Source organism: Marmota marmota, unplaced genomic scaffold (assembly GCF_001458135.2).
Source record: "Marmota marmota marmota unplaced genomic scaffold, marMar, whole genome shotgun sequence".
NCBI lineage: Eukaryota > Metazoa > Chordata > Mammalia > Rodentia > Sciuridae > Marmota > Marmota marmota.
In genome coordinates this window covers 19,548,263-19,560,482 of record NW_026000185.1, presented here as the reverse complement: position 1 = coordinate 19,560,482, position 12,220 = coordinate 19,548,263, and the positions used below count along the sequence as shown (strand labels likewise).

Sequence of the window (12,220 nt, the reverse complement as noted above, 5' to 3'; positions counted from 1 at the left end):
ATTTCGCAGATGTCACAGATGGCCCCCGGGATATAATTGGCCTTGGCCTCTGCAGAAAGGTTAATTGCTCAGATCACACAGTCGGAAGCTTCTGGAACTGACAGAGCAGGTCCCCAATTAAGGCCCTGAAGCTGCCAAGCTTTCTGTCTTCTCTGGTCACTTGGCCAGGGCTGTGCAGGGCAGTGGAGGGGCAGAGGGGCCAGGGACCCTGCCCTGAGCCTCAGGGAGCTCATAGGCCTGGGGACTAATCAGTAAGCAAACATCACAGCGCTGTGACAGACATCCTTACAGGGACAGCGATGCTTTGTCTATAAGAGAAAAAAAACTTGCTGCAAACAGGCTTGACTCTGGAGGAATTTACGGGCCCAGTGACTCAGGGAGCAGGGACAGATCTGGTTCCTGCACAGTTGGATCCAGGTGCGGCGACAGCGCGCTTCGAATGCAACTTCTTTGTCACCTCAGCCTTCGCGTGTGGCTTCACTCCCTGGCAGAGTTCCCTGGGACCGCTTGGCAATCGCTCATCTGAAGGGAACATCCCTTTGCCAGATATCTCCGCAAAGTCCCAGGACTGCCTCTGATTGGCTCAGCTTGAGTCACGTGCCCAACTCTGAACCAATCACCATGGACTCTGACGCTCCAGGCCTGGAGCGTNACAGCCCCGCCCCGCCCTGGAGCCCCGCCCTGTGAGCGGCTGCCCCTCCAAAGGCAGGGAACCGGGCAGGGAGGACCCGGAAGGTAAAGCCAGTTTCCATCCCCAAAGGGATGTGGCTGGACTGGCCCTGGGCACAGGAGGGATGGTGGTGGTGGAGACCAGGTGTCAGTCCCCACCAAGGTCTCCGGAATCACCTTGGAGAGAAAAGAGCCCATTTCACCGAGGAAGCTGATGACAAGATCATTTCCAAACCGGAAACCTGCTAGGGAGACACGGATGTCGTCATGGGCAGTGTCCAGGGAGGGGACCTTCTGGATCTTCTCTGAGGAGCTGACACTGGGAGACTGGAATGGATAAAAGGAGCCAGCCATGTGAGGATAAGAGGAAGGAACCTTCTAGAGGGAACAGCCAGGGCCCCAGGGCCCCAGGCGGAGGGCCACACTCACCTCTCAACAGGTGACCCCACCGCTTGGGCGAGGAGGGGCCACACACCAGCTTCTCCCACCGTGGTCCTGAAAGCCACTCCTTGTGTCTGCTCAGAGCCTGGTGGCCAGGGCGAGTCCCACCGCGGCCCCGCTCACCTGCAAGGGAGCCTGGGAAACAGGGCCACCGACTTCCAGGTGAGCAGCGGGTGTTTCCGGAGGAAAATCCTCTTTCCCTTTAGCCTCTCTTAGCTGAATTCGTGTTTGAAAAATCTTTGCTTAACGTGGCAGCTTCAGGAAGCGCCTCAGGGGGATTTAAATCTAAATTTTACAACTAGGGAGGTCGGATCTCTTTCTCCCTGTGACTTTAGGTTGCTTCCTTCCTTTGTGAACTATCAGGAAACCTAACCTTTCGGGCCTCCTTAAAAAAAACTTTTTTTTAAAACCTGAAACAGGAGGCATTTGAAAGTTCCTTTCTCAAAGGCCTCTATCCAGTTTGCTTACTCCCTTGGATTCTCTGATCTTTAAAAATACCAAAGGAAATGCCATTTATATTGGCAAAAGCTTTGTGGGGGCCTCCCAGATGAGAGAATAAACCCATGAAGTTAGCGAGTGCGGATATTTTTAGACTCCTCTGCCAGAGGATAAAGCCCAGATCCCTTTGGTCCAGGTGGAGGTCGGGTGGGGGCTGGGGCTTTGGAAAAGATTCTGTCTGAGCCCAGAGTCCTAAGATGGAGACTCGCAGTGCAAGACAGACCCATGTGAAATGCTGCCTGGCTTCGCCTTCTCTGTCAAGGTGAATGTCTTACTCAGCCCAAGGAAGCCCATCCACTGTGCAGGAGCAGCCTTGCTGACAGCACCCTTGCGGATAAGCCCTTGCAGAGACTTCTGCCCCGGAACATTTTTACCCCCATTCTTCGGCCCATGCCTAGAGATCAGCTCTTGTTACTTGTTACCGACCCCGCTTGTTACTGGGTGTGCTGTTATCTAAGGAGGAAAGCAAGAGGTTTCTTGTATCCATGTTTCTGTCCAAAGTGGTTATAGCATGTGCAAAGGCCCCGGGGTGAGAATGCATTTTGTACCTTTCTAGATGAAAAGGAGCCTTGGGAAGGCAGGTGAGGAGGCTGGAGAGGAGGGTAGGAGCCAGATCCATTAGGGTCCTGGAAGGAGCAACAGGAAGTCATTAGAGCACTGGAGGCCTTTGAGGAGAGCAGATTTGACTGACCTTCTCAAAAAAGCCCTAAACACTAGGGGGAAAAAAATAAAGGAAGGGGCTAGGAGTATCAGAAAGGGGTGTTGGTAATCTTAAGTACTGGGATTAGGGAGCCATGGTTGAGAAGTGACATCTAGGCCAAACAAGGGGGGAGTTAGATTTCAACAGATTCACCCTCAGGTCACACTCAGATCATATCCAAGCCACAGCAGACCCTGCAGGAACAGCATTGCAGACAGAGGGAACAGTCAGTGCAAAGCCTCAGGGCAGGCTAGTGCCTGTTGCATGGAGACCTCTGTGAGCGCAGGAAGTGAGGGACAAGAGGGAGGCCATAGGGGAGGACAGTGAAAGGCCACAGTACAGGTGGAGTTGGTCCCTTGTGGCTCATCCTTGCTGCCAGGTGGCTGTCCCTCCACGGCCCCCAGGGGAGGGGGCATCTCAGCAGCTGGAGCCCCTCCCTCAGCACCCCCGAGGACAGGCCAGGACGGCTGGTGGGGGAGGGGTTAGTGGTGTCAGGTGGGAGTCTGCCACCGCTTGGTTACTTGTCCTCGGGACGTGGCCTGGAGTCTTCGGGGTGACCCCTCTGTCTTGCTTGGAGCCCCCAACCTTGGTTCCCACTGTCCAGGAGGCCCCGTTGCTTCCCGGGGTCCTCAAGGCCACCCCCACAGGACGAGGTGGACCCGCTGGCTCCTCCCCTGCACAGCAGCTGGCAGGGGCTCCGACGGGGACACCCAGCTGTGACCACGCCACTCCTCTGGCCTCCTCTGCCCGCCCCTCGCCCCGCGGCTGGGCTCTGGCTGTGGCCTCCCCGGCTCCCGGGTCCTGCTTCCTCCGGCTGCTTCACTTTCCCTGGAACCTTCCAGACTCTCGAGAGCTGCCTCCTCCACAAACCCTGGGGACCCCCAGCCCGGCCAGGCCGCCCCTCCTCCTCCCCTCGTCCCTGCTCGCTGTCCCCGTGGGCTGACGGGCCTCACTGCTTTGCATCTGTCCTCGGGTCTCTGCGGAGGCCCTGAGGGGACTTTCCTGCCGCATTCTGGCCCCGGCACCAAAGAGCAATAAGAAGACAAGATGCCACACCTGTCCCTCCCGGGCCGGGGCCTGTCCCTCCCGGGGGACCGTCCCTCCACACTTCATCAAGCCTCACTGCAGACGGGAGGAGGCCCAGCCAGATCCAGACACCAGCTGCATCGCCCCGCTGGGGGCGCAGGGGGCGGGGTGGGATTTGAACCCGCTCTGCCCCCCAAAGTGAATGGACGAATGAGTCCGTGAACCCTGCCCCAGCCCCGAGGTCAGCTCCTCCGGGCATCGGCCTCCCTCCCTGCAAATGTCCCTGGAGGGTCTGAACCGCGGAAACCCTCGGCATTTTCATCTCTGGGTCCTCCTTGCCCTTGACCTTGACCTTTAGGCGGCCCTCACTCGGGAGCCTCCCACCTCCTCCAAGAAGCTGCTTCGGGTCTCTTTGCTGTGGGCCTGGAACCAACCCCCTCTTCTCACCACTCAGCAGGTGCAGTGTGTCCCCCGTTCCCGGCCTCAGACTCCACCAGGCGCAGATCAGAAAGAGGTGAAAAAAACATGGCATCTGCACGAGACGCGCGCAGCCTTCTCCTAGTGCTGGGGAGGCTGAGGCAGGAGGATCGCGAGTTCAAAGCCAACCTCACCCAAAGCGAGGCCCTCAGCAACCCAGTGAGACCCTGTCTCTAAATAAAATACAAAATAGGGCTGGGGATGGGGCTCAGTGGCCAAGTGCCCCTGAATACCAAAGATTAAATAATAATAATAATAATAATAATAATAATAATAATGATAATACAGTGTAGCAGCGACTCACGTAGCACTCCGCTGTCCTAGGTATTACAGGTGATGTACTGTCCGCAGGAGGCCGTGTAGGCCACGTACAGATGCTGGCTGTTACGTAAGGGTCTTAGCATCCGTGGACTTTGGATCTGTGGGGGATTCTGGAACCAGTCCCCCAGGGAATCCCAGGGACGGCTGAATTTGCTGAGTGTCTCCTGTCACACGGGACACAGCCTGTCCCTGTGGGGTCCTCATGACAGAGGCAGGCAGACCAGACCCAGAGAAACCAACGCCTGTCACCATTTCAAGTGACCTAGAGGTTGAGAAAAGACCACAGGGTACAGGAGGAAGAGTGGCTGGGGGTCACTGTCCCATAGGGCATTGCCCAGCCCCTTCCGGGACCCGAGGCATCAGACCCCTTGGGGACCAGCCCAGGAATCTGCCATTTAGCACCACGCCTTCGCCAACGGCTGATTAGTGGAGACTCTTAACCTGACACTCCCAGGGGGTCCGCGGGCAGGATTCAGGGGACCTAGAACGTGGTGGCAGAACATTCCATCTCGACAGTGGCAGTTCCCGTTTCCCTCGGTGATGCGTGGAGGTGACAAATCTCAGAGGACCTCACTGAGCCCGGGTCCTTGTCACCAACAACAATCGCCCTTTCCTGTTACCTGGAAGGTCTGCAGGTATCTTAGAATACAGCTCCCGACCTTGCGACTTTGAAGTTGCCTTCGTTATTGGACTCGCAGTAGATCTCGTTATTTCACGCCTTAATAATGAAGCACGAGGATTAGTATTACACATCTCATTTAAACGTGCTTTGATAACTCCACTTCAGTTTAATTGGTTCCTTTGCAATTCCATGTGTGCTTGCGCTGTGTGTTTAAAAACAATATTTGGAGGAGGGCTGGGGTTGTGGCTCCGCCGTAGAGCGCTCATCTAGCACATGCGAGGCACTGGGTTCGATCCTCAGCACCACTGGGGAAAAAAAATAAATGTGCAACTACAACTAAAAAAATATTTTAAAAAACAATATTTGGAGAACCCCAGGCTTTCCTAGGTGCCAAAGAGGTCCGTGGCCCAGAAGAGAGGTGCAGAGAATGAGAGGATGAGGCTCAGACAGGCCTGGGTGCCGTTCCTGTTGCCCCTTGCCAATGCTGTGTGACCTTGGGCAGAAGGTCAACTTCTCTGTGCCTCAGGGCCCTCCCTTATAACACGGAGCCTATTTCTCCTACTTCAAACGCTTGTTGCCAGGAACCAGCCAGAGCCCCCTGCAGGGCCGGCCATGCAGAGGGAGCCCAGTTAGGCTGCCACTTATCTGCCAGGGCTGGGCGGGCCACGTGACCTGGGCCTCAGTTTCCTCTCACGTGAAGCAGGGAGGTCCCAGGAGCACCTGACTCTGAGGTGGAGTGAAATGAGTTTCTGTCCGGGACGCAGCACAGTCCTTGGCACTGCTGGGTGATGTATGACACAGTCGCCGTTGGGTGACCTGACACGTCTCCGACCGCTTGTCAGGACAGTGGGGGTGGGTCAGGATGCAGCTGGAAATCTACGCCACCCAGTGCGACCAGCTGTGCACAACCCCCCCCCCCCCCAGCCTGGCTCTTTCAGGCTGGACACACTCCGCATTCTCATCTGTTCAAGGGGAAGCTGGCACGCGGTGAGGCTTATCGAGAGCCGAGCCTGGGAAGTGCCTCTTTCCATGTCTCTTCTAACCCTCAAAATCACCCTCTGAGATGGAGGAAGAAACGGATGCTCAGAGAGGTAAGGTAACTTGCTCAGGGCCACACAGCGGGTCAGGAACAAAGCTGGGTTTTGCACTACTACCCCACATCAGGTAGGCACTTCCCTTATTTCTCCCCTCCACGGGGACCAGCCCCTGTCACACCCACTGTGCAGCAGGTGGCAGCCGGACAGGAGCTGGCAGGCTCCTGGACGCAGGCCTTTCCCAGCATGCTCGGCTGGCTCCCTCCCCAGCTGTGGCCATCTCTGCTTCCTTGACTGCACTTGGCCTGGCTCCTCCTGCCCTCCCGCTGCTCCCTGGCCGCTGTCGTTACAGAGGACACTGCTCAGACTCTGAGGGTCTCTGGGAGGTAGCCCTCAGCCTCTGGGGCGGGACAACAGGGAGGGGTGGAGACTGCGGCAAAGTAGGGACGGGGCAGCTGTCACTCGGTTCCCACCGCTGTCCTCGAGTGGGAACGTGGCCCTGGCCGCCAGGTGGGCAACTGCATCTCCATTTCCATGTGATTTCCCCATTTTTCAATATTGACATGGCATAGAGAGAGAGAGAGAGAGAAGTGGTAGGAGGGGAGAGAGACAGATGGACAGACAGAAAGGAGGAAGGAAAACAGAGAGAGAAGGCGGGGGGAGGAACAAACATAAGAAAGAACAAAATCAAACAGATTCCACACCCGTCCTCAGCTGGGTGACGGTCCTGGCCATTCCTCTGCCTATAGGGCCGCCCAGGTGCAGCCAGGGAGGGAGGCCCAGGTGTGGCCAGGGAGGGAGGCTCAGTGAGGGAGGCCAGGGAGGGAGGCCCAGGAAGGGAGGCCCAGGTGCAGCCAGGGAGGGAGGCTCAGGAAGGGAGGCCCAGGTGCAGCCAGGGAGGGAGGCCCAGGGAGGGAGGCCCAGGGTGACCTGGCAGGGCGTGTGTGACTGGAACTCACCCAGGTCACTCCCCTAAGTCCCCGCCCTACTGCCCTCTGCCCACCTGCAGCCCCGGGCTGTGCGGACCACAGCTTATTTTCAAAGTCAGTTTCTGGATTCTGAAAATAAAGAAAAATTGCTGTCATCCGATGCTGAAGGCCAAGGTCACCACGACACATCTCCCAGGCTGGCGGACTGTTGGCGGATTCCAGCAGAGCCACCTCTAAAGGGCACGTCTGCCAGAGATGTTCCTGGATCCACAGGGACCAGCGCCTTGTGGAACTCCAGGGGCAAGAGGCGTTGTCAAAATCTGTCCCGATGATTAACCACCTGTGCAGCTGTGCCGGCGGCAGGGAAGGGTCTCACGTCTCTGGGCCCAGCTCCCTGGCTGGCTAGGCCATGATTCCCAGGGACCTGCCGTGAGCTGAGTCACTGGCCGGGAAACCTGTCAGATTGGCCCTGTTGACCCCAAATAGACTGAGGCTCAGAGGGGTCAGGCAAGGGTCAAGGTCAGACTCAGATCTGCTTAGCCCCAAGTCCAGGCTCTCCCCACCACGGGGAGTGGCGGAGGGACTCTCCGGGGACCACACAGGAGCTGGGTGGTCAGGACAGACTCCCTGGAGGAGGGCCCTTGAACGCAGAGGAGGTGTATTAGTTTCCTGTTGCTGATGTAACAAATAACCACAAACCTCCTCGTGGCTTAAAACGGCAGATTCAGCTCACCTTTGTGGAGGTCAGGATCCTGAAGGAGTCTTAGGGGTGACACCACAGGGCTTCCTGGCTGTGTTCCTCTCCGAAGGCTGAAAGGAAGACCCGCCTCCTTGCCTTTTCCTGATTCTAGAGGTCACTGACGTGACCTTGGCTTACAGCCCCACGTCCCTTCAACCTCTGCCTCTGTGGCCACGTCTCCGTCTCTGACTCTAGCCCTCCGGGTCCCCTCTTATAATCCCTGTGTGGTTCCACTGAGCTACCCAGGTAACCAGGAGGACGTCCCCATCTTGAGATCTTAGTCACATCGGCAAAGTCCCTTGTGCCCTGCGAGGTAGCATGTCCAGACCTGGGGATTAGGACATGGACGTCTGGGGGGGCACCCCAAGAGGTGGGCATGCTGGACAGCCGCTCTTCCTCAGGTGCCGAGGCTGGGGATCTGAGCACTGTGGCTTTGGGTAACTCACTCACCCTCTCTGGGCCTTTGTGGAAGGGACATGGAACAGGGTGGGCAAGATGACTCTCAGGAAGAGCCCTCGGGTCCAACAAGCCACTCAGGGCACCTGAGTCGAACGCCTTTTATGTAACTCTGAAAAGGGACACCCTCGAGCCTGCTGGAACCCCCAGGCCCTGAGTCAGTGGGTGACTGAGAGTGTGCAGGTCCCTTGCCACTCCATAGATACCAGGGGGACCGTCAGGGTCTTCAGACGTTGCCCGGCTGCAGAGCGTCGTCGGGGGAGACGTGACACCGACGGTTGAGGGGACTGTAAACTCAGATGCTCGTGGGACCCGGCAGGAGCGTGGTGGCCGGGTGGGGGCTATGCTGGCCTGACAGTGGTGCCCTGTGGAGAGGGGACAGCCCCAGCCTGGCCCCGGAGCAGTCATCGTGTGGGGACACGGGTCCGGTATTTCATCCACTCGTTGCACGAACAGAGTCCAAAAAATCTGGATTTTTATGAGGAGTTTCCTATTTTTAAATGTCGATAATGAATTCAGATATTTTTAAAAACACCGTGTGGGCCCAACAAGGCCCTCTGTGGGCTGGATCCAGCCCCCGGCAGCTCCACGGGAGCCCACGGCCTTCACCGGGGGAAGCTGAGCTGCCGGGCAGGGGGGGTCCTGCAGGGGTCTGCGGCTGCAGGGCTCCCCCGGGGGATGGCGAGAGCCACCATCTGTGGCTCCCCTGCCCAGCTCTGAAGGAGCTCCCGTCCTGGCGACAGCACCCAAGGCACCTCCCTCCTCCACTCGCTCCCCGACTTGCTCTGGGACGTGGGCAGGTCCCAGATTCTCCCTGGAGCGGGGTCCTTCCTCTGCAGGGGGTGGTGGCTCCGAGTCCCCTGAAGTCCCCCTGCGGTTCCCCAGGCCCCTGGCCTTTCCCACCAGCCCCACGCATCCCTCGCTGCCTCTGAGCTTCCCGTTGACATTTCACAAACAGCAGCTGTCACCGAGGCCTGGCTCATGTCGTTTACATGATTTAACATGCTCAGGACCAGGGACGGCTCACCCATCTCCCCACCGCCAGCCACTGCACCGTGACTTATTGATCTGATGCATTAAACTGATGGATTTTTTTTTTTTGAGAAAAAAAAATATTTCCTTTTGAAATAGCATTGCACCTTGGGACTCCGTGGGACTTGGCCACCGTCCCCTCCGACCCCCTCAATGGACTCACTGGTCTGACACCTGGCAGGCACCTGTGGCAGGCACCTGTGGCAGACCTGGGTCTCCCTGGCTGCTTGGCCTTGGAGACGTCATCTAGGTCGTCTAGGTCACAGCTGACCCTCCACACGCGGCTCTCCTGACCTTCTGACTCACCAGTGGGTCCACAGAGTGGACTCCTGGACCCATGTTACAGGTGAGAAAACTGAGGTTCAGCGGGTACGGAGGCCATGTCTCCTTGCTAGTCCCTGGCAGGGTCAGGAGCCGCCCCAGATGGAGTGGCCCAGGGCCACCATCTCCACCTCTGTGCCTCGCCGCCACTTATAACTGTCTACAGTGATGCGGCCAGACCTGATCCGCACCCCGCCGTGGGGCCGAGCTGGGGCTGTCCCTGCAACCAAGGCACACTCTAGAGGGTCAGCCGAGACTCTCCAGCTCAGATGCCAAGGCGGCCCCAGACTACCATGAAGTTGAGGCTTTCCGGTCGTCCAGCGCTCGTGTGGCCGTCCCAACATGACGCATCGCCATGCGTCACTCACCTGCTTGTGGCAATGCTTGTGTCAACACACCTACTGTGCAGGCTAGTCGTGTAACGTAGATGCACAGCCAGCTGTGGTGGTGCATACCGGTCATCGTGACTGCTTGGGAGGCTGAGGCAGGAGGATCACAAGTTTGAGGCCAGCCTCAGCAACTTAGCAAGGCCATAAGCAACTTAGTGAGACCCTGTCTCAAAATAAAACACAAAAAGGGCTGGAGAAGTGGCTCAGTGGTTAAGTGCCCCTGGGTTCAATCCCAGGTATCCCCCAAAATATAAATAAATAGAATAAGATGGACAGTATGTCGTGTCTGATCATGAACAGCTACACAACTCTGCTTCTATACTCTTTTTTATTGTTACTTTAGAGAGGACCCTTTCTACTCTTTCTAGTCTTATTTATTTTTATGTGGTGCTCAGGGTCGAACCCGGCCCCTCACACGTGCCAGGCAGCCATGAGCCCAGCCCCAGCCCCTTTCTACACTTGAAGCAGAGTTTACTCTGTAAACAAGGAGCCTTGTGACGGTGGCAGAGGCTCATGCACCCGGTGTTTATGGCCCCTCTTGACTGCACGAGGGGCCAGGTCGTGTGATCTGCCCACCCACCTCCGTGGGCACCAGCCTGAGCTCGGTTCATAGAATGACACCAGGGACCTCGGGGCTCTCTGGCGCCTCCCATAGTTAGTGGCAGTCGTGGTCACCTTTCTTGAACACTCCCCAAGGGTGAGGTGCGTGGCACTGACAGGTCTTGTCCCGTCCAGTGCTCACGACTTGTCTGTGAAGCCCAGGACCTAGGACTCAGGCCCCAGGCAGGGTCACACAGCCAGGACTTGGTTTCCCGCTCAGCCCAGGAGCCCTGGGGACGCTCTCCTCCAGGGGGGATGGGCGAGGGGGGACGGTTCCTATAAACCCATCAACTCCACCAGAGCTGGCCTCCTGGGCTCCTGGGCTCCCAGGCCATTTTTTTAAAAAAGGCAAGAAGTGCAGGCAGCAGGGCGGGCTGTCACCCACGGGCACTTCACTCCTTCTGCCCCCGTAGGTCACCCATTCTCCTCTGCAAATCGAGCCATTAGTAGTAGGTTTTGGAGACTGGGGACAATCATCTCTGTGATTATGGAACCTCTGCCCCGCATGGCCATGGCGATGAGCCTCCAATGAGCCGCGGGCCCTGTGTCCCTTCCCATATCCCTGCCGTGGGCCCTGGGGTGTCCCTTCCCATCTCTGCGTTCACGCATGCGCCGTCCGCTTTAAAAAGAGCCTTAGGTTAGTGGGTCTCGGATCAGAGCTCGTGTCCCCACCGCGGGGGGCGGGATGGGGGCTTTAGGACGCAGCAGGGGCTCCGTCACTGAGACCCTCCTCCAGCAGGTCCCCGGTGGGTGAAGTCCCCGACATTGCACCACCATCTCCTGGCGACCCTGAGGCTGCCGGTCGGGAGCAACCCCGGAGCGCTGGCCTGGATCCTGCTCCATCAGGGGACGGGGATTTATTGCAATGACACGAGATGAGTCAGGGGGGGACCCAGCCCGGGTGGCTGGAATGGAGGCGGCTGATAAACCGAGGAAGGGCAGGGCTGGGAATCGGGCCCCCAAGTCCAACAGTGGGGAGCTGCTACTCCCCGAGGCAGGCGGGGAAGGGTGAGGGCAGTGATCTAGAGCCAGTGAGCCCCGACCTGGGGTGGGGGACCCCAGGAGTGGAAGTCACAGGCAGGAGGACAAAGTCCAACCAGGGGTGCTCCGGGAGGGTGAGCCGGGCTTCTCCCACCCAGCAGCAGGGAGATGGGCAGGTCAGCGCCATGGGCACAGAGCAGGGTGCACACAGAGAGGGGTGCCGGGGTGGGGTGACGGAGGACCTCAGCCCAGGAGGTGGCTCACACGGTCACACTGGCCAGGAAGGTTCTGAGCCGGGGGCCCACGCTCGGCTTCAAAATCATGCCCAAGTGTCAGAAGGTGTGGGGGACACACAGCACCACACGCCCCTTCCCACGGAGGAAAGAAGAGGTTCAGACATGGCCGGAGTGACTGGCTCCTTCGCTGTTTGGCTGTGACAATTTTATGTCGTGACTCAGCATTAAACCATCCGTGGGAAGACACAGGTGCTGACTGCGTCCCAGTAGGACCCACCTCAGGGACTTGGGCACCACCTCAGTGCGACACGGAGCCCTCATGGTGGGCACAGTGGGCACTGGTGACCAGGGCATCCCTGGGCACAGCGATGCAGGGGTTGAAAAGTGGTGGCGCACCCCAGGGGCTGTGGGCAGCCGGGCCTCCCTGTGGCATCTGCTGGACCTCCGTGGCCCCTGGCCCCTCCCTTTTAGTAATGCTGTCCTCTTGGGTCCCTCCCCCAGCTGCCCTCTAGTGCCCCACGGGCCTCTCAGAGGCACCGACTGGCTTCCAGCCTCCAGCCGCCATCGCCGTCCACATCAGCAAACACCTCCACACCCGTGGGGTTTTCGGGTTCAACCGCTTGTGTTCAACTTTATCGTGGCCACAGCCCGTCCCCCGTCATCTTGAGGGCAGGGAGAGGCTAGAGACCCTGGCAGGGCTCCCCGTCACCAGGTTCCTCTGTCCCTTCTCAGCTGTCCCCCTGCAGAGA

At 58.3% G+C, this 12,220-nt stretch overlaps 1 protein-coding gene and 1 long non-coding RNA gene across 3 annotated transcripts in view; one reads left to right on the top strand and one right to left on the bottom strand.

The window, feature by feature from the left end:
• Positions 1-12,220, top strand: part of Gsg1l (GSG1 like) — a 113,598-nt gene that overhangs the window by 41,135 nt on the left and 60,243 nt on the right. The window lies entirely within an intron of this gene.
• Positions 664-12,056, bottom strand: LOC125612354. 2 transcript variants are annotated; one of them, XR_007342703.1, is made up of 4 exons: positions 4,753-12,056; positions 2,157-4,394; positions 1,099-2,061; positions 664-996 (listed from the first exon to the last, which is right to left on the bottom strand). It is a non-coding gene; the product is annotated as an uncharacterized LOC125612354 (long non-coding RNA). The 2 variants fall into 2 exon arrangements; XR_007342702.1 differs by having other exon boundaries at positions 2,157-12,056.